The following is an 18,136-nucleotide window of genomic DNA, read 5'->3' on the forward strand; positions in this document are numbered from 1 at the left end:
GGGTGTGGACAGGAAAATATAGTTTTTGAGCAATTTGTTCTGGGAAGAGGAAGAAAGACTGGGAGCCATCTTGGTCAGGTTGGCTGAAGGCAGGCTGGGAGACTTCATGGCTGCACTGCTGTGGGGGAGAAAGCCCCTCTTGATATTACCATGCTGTAAGATCTGGACTCCCTCCATGCAGACTGAAGGTGTAAATGGGTGAATAAACCACATTTCTTAAAGCTACAACAGTCTCCGCTGTGTCTCAGTTCTCCAAAGGAACACAAACCTGGGGTGAGTGCCTGGAACCCCATGGGCTCTTGTTACCGCTCAGCAGAGCGAGGGGGAGACACCTTTTGTAACAATATTAATATATGGATGATGTTGAGACTATGAACAGACCTCACTGCTAGTATAAATACTGTGGCAGCAGCTGTATGGAAGCAGGAACTATGTCAATATTGAGTCATCTCATGCCACGCTGCTCCTAATTTAAGGAGACATCAACTGCTCTTGGCCTCTTCCTTCTGTATTAGAGCTTTGGAAATAGGAGGCACATCTCTCAGTATATAAATTAAGGGATGCTGGAGCCTTGAAAAGAGAGGCACAGCTTTTCAAAGGGAAACCTATTATTTTTCTCTGCTCCATCCTTCTTCTGTGTCATCTGGGACCTTTCGCGCAAGGGCACCGTTCTGTTTATTTACATTTATGTTTAGATTTGCATCCTGCCTTTCCACAAAAGAGTCCTGTGGGTGGCTCACAACATAATACTATACAGTAATGCAATCAACATCAATCAAAATCAGAAACAGAAACAGACGTGGCGAAGCAGAAGGCCTGTATGCAAGAGCATTGTTCTAGTAGCCTGGGAAAATAAACAAAATGTTTTTCCAGCTAATATAAATGGATCGGTTTTGTAGCTCTTGTATATCCTACTCATGTCATGGGGACCAACTCCACCAAGAAAAACTCAGTGGGTGGTGGCACCCAAAGAAGGGCCTCATCTCTCAATATCTGCAGTCATTCCCTCCTTGTTCCTGATATAGATCTCCACTCAACTCTTCTTCCCTGCTGGGGAAGCGGGGTGCCATTTTGAGATTCACCTCAGGTGCCAAAATGTTTTGGGCCAGCCCTGTGTGAGTTATCTCTGAAACTACTGCCACCCTTTGAGGTTTGTGGCCTGATAGGCCAATCCTCAGAAGCAAGCTTTGTTCAGGGAAGTTTTTAATGTGTGACATTTTAGTGTATTTTTGGTCTCTGTGGAAGCCGCCCAGAGTGGCTGGGGAAACCCAGCCAGATGGGCGGGGTACAAATAATAAATTATTATTATTATTATTATTAATTTCAAAGAGACTTGCTCCCAAGAAAGTTGCAGAGCCTCACTGTGCACTAACGCCTAGTTTTGCAAAGCTGAAATTTTCGGCATTCTTGCATTTATTTTTAAATGAATATCATCAAAGAAGGGAAGAAAACTGGTGCGGACGAGGCATGGAATGTAACCTCTTTCTTACTTGCGTGAGAAAGAAAGGTAGCTGGGCAGATGAAGGAGATTCACAGGCAGAATCTTAATTCTCCCAAGTGAAAATGAATGGGTAAGGACTTGTTCAGTCTCTTGAAGAACTGAATCCATTTTGATTGCTTCAAATGAAGCTACAGGCCACATCAAAGTATTTTTGTATACTCTGCCCCCCCGCCACCTGTGTTACATCAAGTCCCAGGTAGTAAAGCACTACTTGCCAAAAGGAACATTTGCAAGATGAGCGAATGACAAACAGGAGCTGTTAATCCAATTATATAAACAGTATTTATCACTCAAGCAACTGGCAATTTGAAACTTGCAGTGGATAGAAATATGCTGAGCTGGGAATCGTGACCTTGAAAACACACACACACACACACACACACACACACACACACATCCTGGAGAGAAGATGGTCCTTTGGAGACCTGTAACTTCACTCAAAAGGTACAGACCTCAACTACACACAACGCCAATGCCCAGTACAATGTTTTAAATTTTACACTTAGGCCTCAGAGAACTCTCAAATGACTACAGTGGTATCTCAGGTTACATACGCTTCAGGTTACAGACTCCGCTAACCCAGAAATAGTGCTTCAGGTTAAGAACTTTGCTTCAGGATCAGAACAGAAATTGTGCTCCGGCGGCGTGGCAGCAGGAGGCCCCATTAGCTAAAGTGGTGCTTCAGGTTAAGAACAGTTTCAGGTTAAGTACGGATCTCCGGAATGAATTAAGTACTTAACCTGAGGTACCGCTGTATTCTGTATTGGGAGGTTTGTGAGACTGTTATATAAAGCAACTTGAATATACTCCCCCCTTTTTTTCTGCTTAATATGCACATCCAAAATACAGATTCCTCACTTCCTGTGGCCTCTGTATCATCTCAACACCAAAGGATGAAGGAAATGTAATGAGTGGGTTGGAATGATCAGACAGGATCCTCCTGGTGAGAAAATGTATTTAGGAAATTCCACAGGCTGGGACCAGCTTGACATTCAGTAGGAATGGCAGCTAGCGCTATGTAACCACTATTCCTTCTGAAGATATGCTAACAACCTCAGCAACTCCGCACAGCAGGGCTGCTCATTAGCTACTTGAGCAAAAGGAGAGATTTGTAAATGGCTAAACAAAGAAGTAAACACAAGGTGGTGGTAGCTCTCAGCTGTAACAACAACAAAGAGGCTTTTCCCTGTATAAACAAACAAAGCAACCCCCTTCCCCGTTGTGTGAGAGAAGCCTTAATTCATAGGTATAACACTGGGGTAACCACTGAAAAATAAGTAACCATTTGAGTACTGTCTGAGGTAACCGTGGCACGATTATGTATGCTTCACCCACAGTGGCCAATCTGTCATGAAAGAGCGTGTAAAATTCTATTTAGCACCTATGGTTCACATCATGAACCCACAAGCATGCGGGTTTCCAGAGAGGCGATGGTCACAACTTTGTTCCCCTCCCTGACCATTTTGCTGCACTGCAGTGGCGAAGCTGCATGCTCTGCTACCAGGGGCGGAGAGCAGGCGGGGGCATGGCTCGTGCCCCCAGTGGGCGTGGTGTGCGCTCCCAGGGGCGTGGCCTGCCACCCGAGGGCATGGCGCATGTTCTGGGGGCATGGTGCACTGCCTGTGGGTGTGGCACCCTACTGGAATAGTGGTGCCAGGAGCGGTCCACTCCCTCCGCATTCCTGTTCCTCCGCCAGTGCTGTGAGAAACCATGGTTTGGTTTAGTGTGTCATCTAGATCCAGGCTCGTGCTTCAGCTGGCTCCAAAATAACCAAAATCTGTAACCAAGATTTAAGATCCGTATAGTTAAAGCTATGGTTTTCCCAGTAGTGATGTATGGAAGTGAGAGCTGGACCATAAAGAAGGCTGATTGCCGAAGAATTCATGCTTTTGAATTATGATGCTGGAGGAGACTCTTGAGAGTCCCACGGACTGCAAGAAGATCAAACCGATCCATTCTTAAGGAAATCAGCCCTGAGTGCTCACTGGAAGGACGGATCCTGAAGCTGAAGCTCCAGTACTTTGGCCACCTCATGAGAAGAGAAGACTCCCTGGAAAAGACTCTGATGTTGGGAAAGATGTAGGGCACAAGGAGAAGGGGACGACAGAGGACGAGATGGTTGGACAGTGTTCTCAAAGCTACCAGCATGAGTTTGACCAAACTGCGGGAGGCAGTGGAAGACAGGAGTGCCTGGCGTGCTCTGGTCCATGGGGTCACGAAAAGTTGGACACGACTAAACAACTAAACAACAACAAACCAAAGTTTCCCCCTGTGAGCAGACCTGGGGTAATCTGAGTTATTCATGATCTATCATTTCACCCTCAATGTGCATTTACAAGGGAGATACAAAGTGAATTGTTATGGATTACTTCACTCTGGCTCCCACTTTTCCACATAAATGCGCTCAAAGAAGCGTGCAATACAGTAAAAATGCAAAAGAGGGGCTAAAATTTTCAAAAGCGTACAGAGCAGCTCTATTTGATCAGAACCCCAAGGAAGTACCTGTAATTCAAAATTATTACTCCTCTCCACTAACTACATTGCAATGGAATTTTGTGGTGGGGAAGGAACACTCTCACCCCATGCATTGAAAGCGCTGTGATACAACTGTAAACAGCAATGAATTCTGGGAGATGTGTGTGTTTTTTAAGGGTGCTACAATTTCCAGATAAGTTTAACAATCAATCCCTTTGCATGGGGAACTCTGAGAATTGTAGCCCTGTGAGGGCAATGGGGGATCTCCTAACAGCTTTAAGAGCAAAAGAGGGACCAAGAAAAGGACCCAAGATGCTCCTCTCTACATGGTTCTCCATGATGGGAGTGGTGGTGGGAATAGGCTTCTGAAGAGAGCTAAGGAGGAAGCAGAACGGGACGGAAGGAACGTGGCACACGGCCAGGAGCAGTAGTAGGCTGAAGTTCACATATTGATTTCAAATAACTAACCAGATCTTAGACTACAGTCCTCTGTTTTGTCTTTCTGAGGACAGAGGAATTAGCACAGAGATGCTATTCAGGACATGGCTTCAAGATTACCCAGCCGGCATTTCTATACACTGGAATTTCTGTTCAAGAGACATTTCCTTCCCTCCCCGACACACATTCCATTCCATGTGATGCTCCTTAGAAGCACTTTTTGATTAGACTTTGCTGGTAAAAAATTCATGTGGTCTGCTGCACAGGTGGGTATAGGAGAACATGGGTGCTTTTTATATCCAGTTGGCTTGTCTTCTTTGAAGAACACATCGCTGCTGCCTTAAGACTTTTTTTTTTTTTTAAAAGCACACAGCACAAAGACTTCAAAGAGAATATTTCCTCTTGATTCTCTTTGCTGTGGGGCAGTCAGATGCAAGAAACACACTCACACAAATTCTCTCTCTCTCTGATTGTGGGCAGCCGACAGGAAGGACAAAAGCAGTTGTTTTCATCAAAATTCTTAGTCACACCATCCACATCATAACCCTAAGCTGGTCTGAAAGAGAGAAGCAAACAACCCTTTCATATAGTGAATAGGCCTTCTGAAATAACCTCACCTACATCTAAGGAATATCTTGAAGCTGGTAGGAGTGGGTATCTATCTATCTATCTATCTATCTATCTATCTATCTATCTAACTATCATCTATCTATCTATCTATCTATCTATCTATCTATATCTATCTATCTATATCTATCTATCTATCTATCTATCTATCTATCTATCTATCTATCTATCTATCTATTTATCTATCTGTCTATCTATCTATCATCTATCTATCATCTATCTATCTGTCATCTATCTATCTATCTATCTATCTATCTATCTATCTATCTATCTATCTATCTCTCTCTCTCTCTCTCTCTATATCCATCACTGGCTTTTCCTTTAAACATAGAATAAAAAATGAAGTATGTTTGTTCTTATATAATTGAGATAGTCTTCTTCTTTGGTGATCACTCGTGGCCAAGTAAGATTGTCTTCCATGAACACAGTCTTCACAGTGGGTCCATAAGTGACTGTGGAGGTCAATTCTGGATCCACATGTCCTTCCACAGTGGGGACATGGGTTTCCAGGTGGGAGTTGATCATGGTGATGGTTTGCCAAACGTGCCTTTCTCTTAGCACATTTCTCCTTTTCGTCCTGCGTTCTAGTGTCTTCAAAGCCCATGCTTCAAAGCCCATGCTGGCCTTATTTGGTAGATGTGGTGGGCAACAGCAGTACTCTGATCAGTGAGCTGTTATTTTAATTTCCCAGACCCTACTGGGGGGCTGTCACTTTAACTTTTCACAATACAAAGTTCAACAAGGGCACTGTAGGAACCTCAAGATGTCACAGGTACTAGCCAATCAGGTGCTCATAACTCCTTCATGGCCACCTTGTGCATAGCCAAGGAGGAGTGGTGGAGACTGCCTCCTCATTCTGAGCCTTCCAGGGAGGAAAAAGAGGAAGACAGTATAGACTTACAACAGTGGTTTTCAGGAGGTGACAGCTCACAGGCAGATGAGGGGAAAAGTTGGGAAATAATGGGAGAGGAGGAGCAGGCAGAGCTGGAGCAGCAGCTGGCTGCCACGTTGTCACTAGAAAGCATTCCAGACCCATCTCCCAGAATCTGGCAAGCCTTAAAAGTAGGAGAGCAAATGGCCACTCCATACACTCACCTGCACACACACACACAGAACACACAGACACACACACACACAGAGGCAGGCAACCTCCCTCAGCCTTAGTTGATCTGTGCAAATCAGCCAAGGTAGGGAGTTATCGCTCTCAATCTCCGCTCATTAAGTGATCAATCTGATGAAGAAGTCATCTGCCTCTCTCCATCAGGGTGCTGTCCTCTGCCTATACAGTGGTACTGTACCTCGGGTTAAGAACTTAATTTGTTCTGGAGGTCCATTCTTAACCTGAAACTGTTTTTAACCTGAGGTACCACTTTAGCTAATGGGGCCTCCCACTGCTGCCGCGTGATTTCTGTTCTCATTCTGAGGTAAGGTTCTTAACCCGAAGTACTATTTCTGGGTTAGCGGAGTCTGTAACCTGAAGCGTCTGTAACCCGAGGTACCACTGTATCAGCATTCTGTCATTTTTCTTTCTTTCTTGACCCACCACCAAAGTGATTAGGGTCTTGGAGGGCCAGATAAATATGTTTGGGGAACAGATCCAGGGGTCAGCAAACTTTTTCAGCAGGGGGCCAGTCCACTGTCCCTCAGACCTTGTGGGGGGCCGGACTATATTTTGAAAAAGAAAAAGAAAAAAAGAACACATTTCTATGCCCCACAAATAACCCAGAGATGCATTTTAAATAAAAGCACACATTCTACTCATGTAAAAACACGCTGATTCCCAGACCATCCGCAGGCCGGATTGAGAAGGCGATTGGGCTGGATCTGGCCCCCGGGCCTTAGTTTACCTACCCATGGATGACACCCAAGGGGTTAGCCTTGGACAAAGCATTATGTACCCATAATAAAATGCAATGCAATGCAATGCAATGCAATGCAATGCAATGCAATAAAATAAAATAAAATAAAATAAAATAATAAAATAAAATAAAATAAAATAAAATAAAATAAAATAAAATAAAATAAAATAAAATACACACTCTCTCTCATCTCTGTGTTCCGGGACATAAAGAATATAACCAAGACAGTCCTTACCAAGACTCCAAAGACTGCACAATAAATGTTAGCTTCCCTTTTCCTTTGTAAAAGATTGCAGATAACAACTTCCCCCAGAGAAAAATGTTGGCATAGCCTGTCTAGGTTTGAAATAAAATGGTTCCCTCTGCTCACATCAAAATACACTGATTGCTGTGAGTGTTGTGGGCTGAAGGCTGTGCGGGGAGATATCTGATGGCTGAAGTGTTCTGATTTAGGGCAGCACATTTGTCCAATTTGGAAATGCATTCCACATTAAAGCAATCTGCACTGCCCGCCATGGATTTAGGCTGCCTACACACACAGCATTTTATTTTAGAATCAATGGAGACTGAGTATTTTCCTACACAGTCCATATACAGTGGTACCTCGGGTTAAGAACTTAATTCGTTCTGGAGGTCTGTTCTTAACCTGAAACTGTTCTTAACTTGAGGTACCACTTTAGCTAATGGGGCCTCCTGCCGCGGCTGTGCAATTTCTGTTCTCATCCTGAAGCAAAGTTCTTAAACCAATATACTATTTCTGGGTTAGTGGAATCTGTAACCTGAAGCGTCTGTAACCTGAGGTACCACTGCACAATCTAGATCTATCACATACATATATATATGACCCTGAAAAGTACTTCTTGAGAAACTGATTTCATTCAAGAAATAAAAGCTTGTGGGAGGAGGTTGAATCTGCAGTGTGTCCATTTGAAAACGGATGGAAGCAGGCATAGGCAGTCCTGGCAGTGGTGTGTGTGTGTGTGTGTGTGTGTGTGACACTACACACCATCAGGCAGAATGGAAAAAGGTGCCATAAGATGCGTTAGATCTACCTCTCCAAAGGTGGAGAGAGAGCTCTGACCTGAGACACACACACACACACAGAAGACTGGATCCTCCTGCAACACCAGCATGGAAATTATATAGTGCCTGGAGTGTTGAGCTTAGATCAAGACACAGCGGGTTCGAATTCCACAAAGCCCACTATGCAACCTTGGGCTTCTCAAAGCCTAACTTACCGTATTTTTTGCTCTATAAGACTTGTACTTGAATTGTGCTCAGAAACGTACTGGGAGCATTGCCTCCATTTTTTTCCTGTAGCACATTAAGAAGAAAGCACCACACCTGAGTACAATCGTGGCTCTTTCATTTGCTTACAAGCTGGCTTGGGGGGGGGGAGATTTCTGTTTTCACAGCAAACAAAGAATAGGAGCCAGCTGATTGCCAAAACAGATAAAGGGTTAGTGTCGTAAACTTTATGAATGCTGACCCTCAGGGTTCTGTGGCTTCAGTGGCAAATGGTGGGGGTTGGATAACACAACACCCACACACCCAAACACCCTAGGAACGTTAACAGGCACACTTTAACGAGGCGTGTTCTTCCTATTACAAATGACCCCATTTGTTCCGAGAAGATTGCCTCTCTGGTTCTTGTAACCCAGTGGGCCCAGCAGACTTTTGGGCAAGAATGCCACAGGAGGAGACATAGCCGGCCGTGGGGAGGCAGGGATCTTAATCTCAGCAATTGTTTCATGGGGGCAAGGCCTGACACTCCTGTGCCGATCCTGTTTTGCTAATACAGTGGTACCTCTGGATGCGAACGGGATCCGTTCTGGAGCCCCGTTCGCATCCTGAGTAAAACGTAAGACACCACTGCGCATCTGCGCTTGTGTGGGTCGCATTTTGCCGCTTCCGCACATGACATCATTGTGAGTGTCTGCGCATGCGCGAGTGGCGAAACCCGGAAGTTACGAGCTCTGTTACTTCCGGGTCGCCGCAGAGCCTAACTTGAAAATGCTCAACCTGAAGCACATCTAACCTGAGTTATGACTGTAAAGAGTTAACTTCAGCTTGCTAAGTGTGATTTACTGCTGGCTCGGTCAGTGCACAGAGGGAGGCGAGGGTGGAAAGTCCAGCTGCCCAAGTGGAAGCCCTTTTGCATACCCTCCAACATTTCTCCAATGAAAACAGGGACATCCTATTCCATACCCTCCAACATTTCTCTGATGGAAATTTTGTTGTTTAGTCGTTTAGTCGTGTCCAACTCTTCGTGACCCCATGGACCAGAGCACACCAGGCACTCCTGTCTTCCTGATGGAAATAGGGATGTCCTAAGAAAAAGTGGGACATTCCGGGATCAAATCAGAAACTGGAATGGCTTCTGTATATCCGGGACTGTCCCTGGAAAATAGGTACCCTTGAAGAGTCTGCTTTGCACGGCTTCTGCTGAGGGGACTCACTACTTGAGTCCTTCCCATAGTAATTATTTCTATATTTGCATCTATACAGATAAATTAGCATGTGTGCATTTTACACAAACCTGTGTCTTCTTTTGCTTTCTCTTCTGGCAATGCATAAAACGATATCATGTTAATTATTCTGACCCACCAAGCCCTTCACCTGCCTGAGGCGGCCCGTATTTCAAAACAGAGGCTGCAGTCTTAAACAGTCCCTTACTTGGGAGTAAGCTCCAGTGAACATGGTGGGACTTCCTTCGGCATGAAAACACACCTAGGATTGGGCTGCAAACATTGTCTGACTACTACACACAAACATACCACAGGCTGAAGCTGCTACAAGCCGGCAAGAGCAGATTAAAAGGAAGAGGGCAGGAACTTCAAGAATGAGAAAAATTTAACTGGGAGCCAGCCTTGATGGAAATAGCCTTCATGGATATTGATAATAATAGCTAGAAAGTGACAAGTCACATTCTGCCCATTAATCACTTTCAAACTGCAGCATTTGCCCCTCACCAAGGCTTTTCTTAAGGCATCGACTGTGGGAGAATTGTTGTTTGCGTAAGGCACAGAATAGTCTACTCACTACTTTATCAGAAACATTCTTAAGAGCTTTAATTAAATACGATAAGGCCAGAGGAAAAGCAAACACTTCCAGCCTACGTGTTTCCTAACAAAGGGGGGGAAATAAAGATAATGTGAGACCTCATGAGGGGAAATTCTCTCTGTGTTATTATTCACTGGAGGCAATACAGAGAAGAAATAAATATCCCCGTTGTTTGGTTGCTCAAATTAGTGTTGGGGTGTGTGTGTGTGTGTGTGTGTGTGTGTGTGTGTGTATGTAAAATTGTCACCATAATCTCCAGGTGTGCTGTTAATAATTATTGTTTATAATTCTTATAGCTCCTTTAAAGGGGTGATACCCTCAATACCGGGACACAGGTGGCACTGTGGGTTAAACCACAGAGCCTAGGACATGCCGATCAGAAGGTCAGCGGTTCGAATCCCCGCAATGGGGTGAGCTCCTGTTGCTTGGTCCCTGCTCCTGCCAACCTAGCAGTTCGAAAGCACCTCAAAGTGCAAGTAGATAAATAGGTACCGCTCCGGCGGGAAGGTAAACGGCGTTTCTGTGTGCTGCTCTGGTTCGCCAGAAGCGGCTTAGTCATGCTGGCCACATGACCCGGAAGCTGTTTGCCGGCTCCCTCGGCCAATAAAGCGAGATGAGCGCCGCAACCCCAGAGTTGGTCACGACTGGACCTAATGGTCAGGGGTCCCTTTACCTTTACCCTCAATACCACATGGCAGGAATTCTATATTTGCTGTGTTGATGCAGTGCGAAGACTTGGGATTCCTTTCATGAATTTCCTCACCAAGTATGACGGCTGCTGCAGTCACCTTTGTCATTCCCACATAAGCCTGGAAACGTGTACAGCAGCCTTGGTTAACCAGGTGTCCTTCAAATGTTTTGGACTACAACTCCCATCATTCTCAGCCAGCACTGCAACTCCCATCAGCCACAGCCAACACACAGGTAGTATGAAAATGCCTGAAGCCAAGAGACATCCCTGAGCTGGATGTACATGCGCCTGCGTATTTTATAATGCACATACAGTGGTGCCTCGCAAGACGAAATCAATCCGTTCCGTGAGTCTCTTCGTATAGCGGTTTTTTCGTCTTGCGAAGCAAGCCCATTGACAGCTTAGCGGATTAGCGCTATTAGCGGTTTAGCGGCTTTTAGCGGCTTTTAGCGGCTTATCAGCTTAGCGGATCAGCTGATAAGCGGCTTAGCTGCTTAGAAAAAGGGGGGGAAGGGGGAAAAACACGCAGGAACTTGCAAGACATTTTCGTCTTGCGAAGCAAGCCCATAGGGAAATTCGTCTTGCGAAGCGCCTCCAAAACGGAAAACCCTTTCGTCTAGCGGGTTTTCCGTCTTGCGAGGCGTTCGTCTTGCGGGGCACCACTGTATCACAGAGAGGTGATAAAAATGGTACCTCAGATTGGCTTCTCCTCCCCACCTCCATTACTGTTGTTGGAATGTGCACCCAGCAACACAGAAAATTTATCTTATTAATGTTCTCACTTCATGCCACTGGCTGCTAATGGCCACTTACCCAGTCTTAGGGTGCAATCTGAGGTTGCAGCCCATCTTGACAGAACCCGAACTCAGGGAAGCAACGTTAGGCTAGGCACCAGTCATTGGTAAATCCTCAGGCCAGATGTCTGGAATGGTGGGGAGACCCTCATGCCTCTTCATAAGCCTGCCGAACTTTGCCTCTCGGCCCCCTTCCAACTCTCTGTTTCTATGATTCTTCTCCTGCTTCAGTTTCTGATTCTGGGCTGCTCTCTGCCACAGAGTCTCCCCGCTCACTAAGCCCTGTTACCCCTTCAGCTTCTGACTCCTCCTCCTGCCAGTCTTCTCCCTCTGACCACTCCCCTCTGACCGTTTTGCAAAGGGGAGCTGAAGAACCTTGAAACTGACAAGGGGAGGCATCTGGAAATACAAGAATCCTCATAGACTCTAGAGCTGGAAGGCTGATAAGGGATCTTTTGCAACCTGTCACTCCCCCACACCCAACATTTAGATTAATATAAACGCACTGCTGTGAAACATTAACCCAAATTACCTTAATAAATCACAGAACAATGTCTGAAGCTTGACTCAGCCAGGCAGTCTTCAGCTCCGGGTATTTGACTTGAACTTTGCAGGGTTACATTCCTATTGCTGGTTGTGTAGAAGCGTTAGTGGTGCTATTTGCAAGGTGCGGAGGAGGATAAATGCAGCTTTTAATACTTTCCAATAGGCGCATCTGACTAGATATACAGGGGTAAAAAAACCCCCACACCAGCTGAAATGTCTCCTACCAAATAATTAAAATAGTATTTGTCATACTACTTTAGTATTTTTTTAGTACTCTAGTAGTATTTTTTCAGTGACGCGGGTGGTGCTGTGGGTTAAACCACAGAGCCTAGGGCTTGCCGATCAGAAGGTCGGCAGTTTGAATCCCTGCGACGGGGTGAGCTCCCGTTGTTCGGTCCCTGCTCCTGCCCACCTAGCAGTTCAAAAGCACGTCAAAGTGCAAGTAGATAAATAGGTACCGCTCTGGCGGGAAGGTAAACGGCGTTTCCGTGTGCTGCTCTGGTTCGCCAGAAGTGGCTTCGTCATGCTGGCCACATGACCCGGAAGTTGTACGCCGGCTCCCTAGGCCAATAAAGCGAGATGAGCGCCGCAGCCCCAGAGTCGGTCACTACTGGACCTAGTGGTCAGGGGTCCCTTTACCTTTTAGTATTTTTTCATCATACTTTGGATAGCAGAAGCACATTTTTCTGAAATAAAATTGGAAGCACACTTAGCTTTTACACTCCAAAGGTTTACTCCATGTCATTCTCTGAGTGGAGCCCATCTGATATATTTCTCCATGAGTCACTATGGACATGCATCCTGAATGAAAGGAGAGAATCCGTGGAATATTGTGACTCACTTGCTTTCTGTTGCTTGTTTTTCTTCTTCTGTAATTGCAGTGATTCCTGCTGCCTATTAGCACTGGCGGAGGAAGGGGTGAATGGTGGGTGCAGCACCGCCCCCCTGGTATGCTAGCCCCGCCCCATAGGTGGCTAGCCCCACCCTCATGTGCACAACATATGCACCAGTCTGGGCTGGCTAGCTCCGCCTCTGCCTATTAGGACTGGTAGTACAGAAGACATGGAGACCAACAGTAGGTGGCGCTAGAGCCCCAAACAGGCAAAGCCAAACAAGGACTTCTTGCACCTTCCTGATCATTTGTGCTCCTGATGCTATTGGGGAAGTCAGTTGGATCCCACATTCAATACCGTTCGCACCTGCAAACATTTTCGGGTGGTCCCACGGATTCACTTCCATGTCCTCCAGAAAAGTGCAGGGAGTCCGTGGAGAGATAGGATGCTAGGAGCATGCAGTTATATAGATTCTGCTCCCAATTAACTTGTGGAATTGGGCTTTTGTCATTGTAGATGAAAGCAGCAGCCTCCTGAACTAGCAGAAGAATTTATCCCTTTGCCACCTCTATAGCTTCTTCTCTAGTTATTCCCTTGGTGCACGAATCAGAGGCAAATTTAGGGCAGCGCAACTGTGACATAGAGCACATACTGAACAGAAGACAAGAGGTGTGGGAAGCACTGAATTTTGGCCTTGCGGGGGGCACCGCTGAAATCTGAAAGACCCAAGTCCACCCTGCATGAACTGACGAAGCTAGCAACCAGAAAATTGCAATTGTACGAGCCTGATCCTCTCTCTGACTCCCTTGAGGACATCTTGTGAACCAGACAATGCTATTGTGACTAATTCCTGCCTGAAGTGATGCATACCTTTTCGAATCCCAGCTGGTGACAGCTATGCTTGCAAAACTGAATACCAACTAATCGCTTTGTAAATCACCGAGGATAACGATAAAATATTTTTCAAAGCTGGATTTGTCTAGCAGAGGTCTTGTTTTGTTCTAGCCTTTCTTATCTAATTCTCCAGGGCAGTCTGCTACAAGTATGTGCTTTGCTCCTCGTTTCATCAAACGGCACGGTTCTTTCAGAATTTGCCTCAGTTGCTAATTTTGTTGACTGCATGTTGCAGCTTGGTGGGACTTTCTTGTAATGCCACTGAGGCAAGTCCTGACCAGCTTAGTATCAGTGATATTAACATGCCTCAGACGCCAGTCTCTCACAATGGGCAAGATCCAGCCAGCATTAAACAATTATAAGATTGCTGCCCAATGATATTTCAGCACAGCACACCATGGTGTTGTGGTTAAAGCGTCGGACTAGAAGCAAGGAGATTTAGGTTCAAATCACTGAGTGATCTTGGTCCAATCTCTCAATATAATTTTCCTCACAGGCAGGAAAAATTGTGAGGAAACATTGCGTGCTTGAAGAATTGCATATGCCACCTTGAGTTATTTGGAGGAAAGGCAGTGTAATTAATAACTAAATAAGTGTAATAGTTGGGAATACAGTGGTACCTCAGGTTACAGACGCTTCAGTTTACAGACGCTTCAGGTTACAGACTCAGCTAACCCAGAAATAGTACCTCGGGTTAAGAACTTTGCTTCAGGATGAGAACAGAAATTGTGCAGTGGCGGTGCGGCGGCAGCAGAAGGCCCCAGAAGTGGTGCTTCAGGTTAAGAATAGTTTCAGGTTAAGAACGAACCTCCAGAACGAATTAAGTTCTTAACCCAAGGTACTCCTGTAAGCCCTACTGAATTACGTACAGTATACAAATGAATTGTGCAAAATAAGATAACACCTAAAATGTTCATAATTGGTACAAGCTGCAGAAATGTAGCTTTTCTTGTAGCAAAGTGATGGCTCTACAACTACAACTCCCATCCTCCATAACCATTGGCTGTGCTGTCTGGCGTTGATGGGAACTGGAGTCCAACAATCACTGGAGGCCCACACATTGACCATCCCTGTTGTAGCAGAATATGGGATACATTGGGGCAGGATTTAGCACACCCAGAACTGCTTTGGAGATTTAACTTGGCTGGATCGTGCCTTGGGTACGTTCACATTCATGCCTGTGCATGGAATCTGTGGAAATATTCACATCCATTTCAGCTAAGTGTCTGTAAGGAGTGGCAGACATCTGTAATGTATTGAGTGAGCTTCTTTTTGTATAGTTCCTTCTGCAAAAGTCTGTTGCCCTGTATTCCCTGTATTATCAAGGAGGCATTTGATTCTGGCCAAACATATTGTTACAAAAGTTCCCCTCACCTCAAGAGACTATGGGGTTCCAAACACTCACCCAGGGTCTGTGGTCCCTTGGATTATTGAGACACGGTGGAGACTGTCGTAGCTTTAAGAAGTAAGGTTTATTCACCTATTTACACCTTCTGTCTGTATGGAGGGAGTCTAGCATGGTCATTTCAAGAGGGGCTTGTCCGCCACAGCAGTGCAGCCAGCCTTCAGCCAGCCTGCCCAAGATGGATCCTAATCTTCTTCTACCTTCTTCCCAGCAATCCTTGCTCAAGACTCCCTTTTCCTGTCATCTCAAACACACACACCCATCACCTTGGCAACATCTGTCTCCCCAGGCCAAAGGACTAGATGGCCCATCAACCTTTTTTGTTGTGTTAACAGATTTGCTCTTTGCTAGGCCAGCCAGGCTGGTAACCAACCCAGGGATTGTACTGCAGATTGTACTTTCATCCATATCCCAATTAATCAAAATCCTACCATTTATTAAATTCTAGGGGTTTTTTGGGGGGTGTTTCCCCACAAATCTATCATACCATGTAACTGGATTAGAATATAAAGTTTTTAAAAGGATTTCTTTAAGAACAGCAAGAACTCTGTATAATGGAGACAGGTAACCTTTCTTGTTTGTATGGCCTGCAGGCTAATTCTTCTTCTGGCGAGATATCAGTAGAAGGTGGAGCCCAAAATGGGTGTATGAAAGACACTATATATACTAGGCAAGAAGCCAGAATACATAGTCATAAGAGGTAAAGCTGTGCTTTCAGAAAAGAACACCATTAAAAAACTGAGCACAAAGGAATGTATTTGAACAGCCTGACCTACATTTGATGGAGGTGATGTCAGTTGGCAATTCCAGAACTGCTGCCCTTCTGCGCAGGTCTCTCGCACATTAAGGTAGAGCCTGGTATACGCCCTTTGCGCAATAAGAGTGCATGCTCCTGAACCACTGCAAAGAAAGCGGGTACATTGGGATAAACAGCTAAGTAGTGAGGGATTTTACTTTCTTGGGCTCCATGATCAATGCAGATGGTGACAGCAGCCACGAAATTAAAAGACGCCTGCTTCTTGGGAGAAAAGCAATGACAAACCTAGACAGCATCTTAAAAAGCAGAGACATCACCTTGCCAACAAAGATCCGTATAGTTAAATCTATGGTTTTCCCAGTAGTGATGTATGGAAGTGAAAGCTGGACCATAAAGAAGGTTGATCGTCGAAGAATTGATGCTTTTGAATTATGGTGCTGGAGGAGACTCTTGAGAGTCCCATGGACTGCAAGAAGATCAAACCTCTCCATTCTGAAGGAAATCAGCCCTGAGTGCTCACTGGAAGGACAAATCCTGAAGTTGAGGCTCCAATACTTTGGCCACCTCATGAGAAGAGAAGACTCCCTGGAAAAGACCCTGATGTTGGGAAGGATGGAGGGCACAAGGAGAAGGGGACGACAGAGGATGAGATGGTTGGACAGTGTTCTTGAAGCTACCAGCATGAGTTTGACCAAACTGCAGGAAGCAGTGGAGAACAGAAGTGCCTGGCGTGCTCTGGTCCATGGGGTCACGAAGAGTCGGACACGACTAAACGACTGAACAACAACAAAGTACTCTTGCACAATACATCGGCTTCCAAAAAATAAATGGAAAACTACAGGGGAAAGTGCAGGAGAACCACCACTTAACAACATAATATAAACCACACCAATTTTGCAAAAATCAGTCAGGGTGACCACTCATTTGGAAGCAATCAATGTCTTTTTTATCTGCTGGATTTTCAGAAATCACTCTATTTCATGGGCATGAATCCAGTGCTGGCCTTACATTGCAGTAGTTACTAACAAAATTGTCATTATAGTGGTTGGGGGCAGAGGCAGGGCCAGGATACAGTTAAAAGCTTTCATGGGAGCAGTCAAGCTCTGTATATATAGCCATCACATGTCATACCCTCCAACATTCCTCAGATGAAAATAGGGACGTTTCTGTCACTCCTCCCCCTGAACTGGCCCTCCTCGACACCCCATTCTTTGTGCCCCCCCCGGCTGCAGATCATTTCCTATCAGAAGAACAGCGAGTGCCAGCACCATTTTGCCAATGGGACAAACCACACATACCCCTCCATTGTTCTGCCCTGACACTGAGGTCCAGTGCCGAGGGCCTTCTGGTGGTTCCCTCATTGCAAGAAGCCAAGTTACAGGGAACCAGGCAGAGGGCCTTCTCGGTAGTGGCACCCGCCCTGTGGAACGCCCTCCCACCAGATGTCAAAGAGAACAACAACTACCAGACTTTTAGAAGACACCTGAAGGCATCCCTGTTTAGGGAAGCTTTTAATGTTTGATGCATTACTGTATTTTAATATTGTGTTGGAAGCCTGTATTTTAATATTGTGTTGGAAGCCGGCCAGAGTGGCTGGGGAAGCCCAGTCAGATGGGTGGGGTATTAATAATAATAATAATAATAATAATAATAATAATAATAATAATAATAATTCCCTCCACCGTCTGAGAAAACCCCTTGATCCCGATTTCATTCTTGGTAAATTTACAAAAAGAGAAACACACAGCAATAAATAACTTTTAGAAAAGGGCAAGATTAGATGCAGACACACAAAGCATTTTTGTTTTAAATTTTAAAAAATCAATACTCCTCGCGCTCCGCACCACTCCCCCTTCCTTCTCACCCGGGGCAGCGGCCCTGCCTGCACCTCAAATCTGGCGCGTCACATGGGCCAGGCCTTGTCAGAGGCAGCCTTTCCTCCTCGCTCGGGCTGTACCCGCCACTACTAGCTGCCCAAGGCAGGAGGCTGGCAGCAGCGGCCTACAGGATGCTCTCTCACAGCTGCCACTGTTGTCGCTCGAGGCAAGGGCTGGCTCATCCTCCTCCCTGAGCTCAGCAGTGGCAGCACCAGTGGGGGAAATAGGGACATTCCAGGATCAAGTCAGAAGCTAGGATGGTAATTCTGAGACTGTCCCTGCAAAACAGGGACACTTAGAGGGTTTGAAGTGTGTGCACATACATACTGTTAGAATTCCTGCTCTATGATCACAGTCATGGTGCTGTTGTCTTTCA

General features: G+C 45.6%; 2 protein-coding genes across 2 annotated transcripts in view; both read right to left on the reverse strand.

The window, feature by feature from the left end:
- The window catches only part of PRAG1 (PEAK1 related, kinase-activating pseudokinase 1), an 82,299-nt gene extending 70,472 nt beyond the window's left edge, over positions 1-11,827 (reverse strand). Inside the window, exon 1 of the mRNA XM_079959158.1 lies at positions 11,738-11,827. The gene's annotated coding sequence lies outside the window, so the exon portion shown is untranslated. The remainder of the gene's footprint in view (positions 1-11,737) is intronic.
- Positions 11,828-12,694: 867 nt separating this feature from the next.
- The window catches only part of LOC307206198 (uncharacterized protein), a 99,236-nt gene continuing 93,794 nt past the window's right edge, over positions 12,695-18,136 (reverse strand). The window contains exons 33-34 of the transcript XR_013834309.1: positions 15,903-16,026; positions 12,695-12,795 (exon numbers count right to left, since the gene is read on the reverse strand). The gene's annotated coding sequence lies outside the window, so the exon portion shown is untranslated. The remainder of the gene's footprint in view (positions 12,796-15,902; positions 16,027-18,136) is intronic.

This window comes from Podarcis cretensis, assembly GCF_951804945.1.
Source record: "Podarcis cretensis genome assembly, chromosome: 17".
NCBI classification, from domain to species: domain Eukaryota; kingdom Metazoa; phylum Chordata; class Lepidosauria; order Squamata; family Lacertidae; genus Podarcis; species Podarcis cretensis.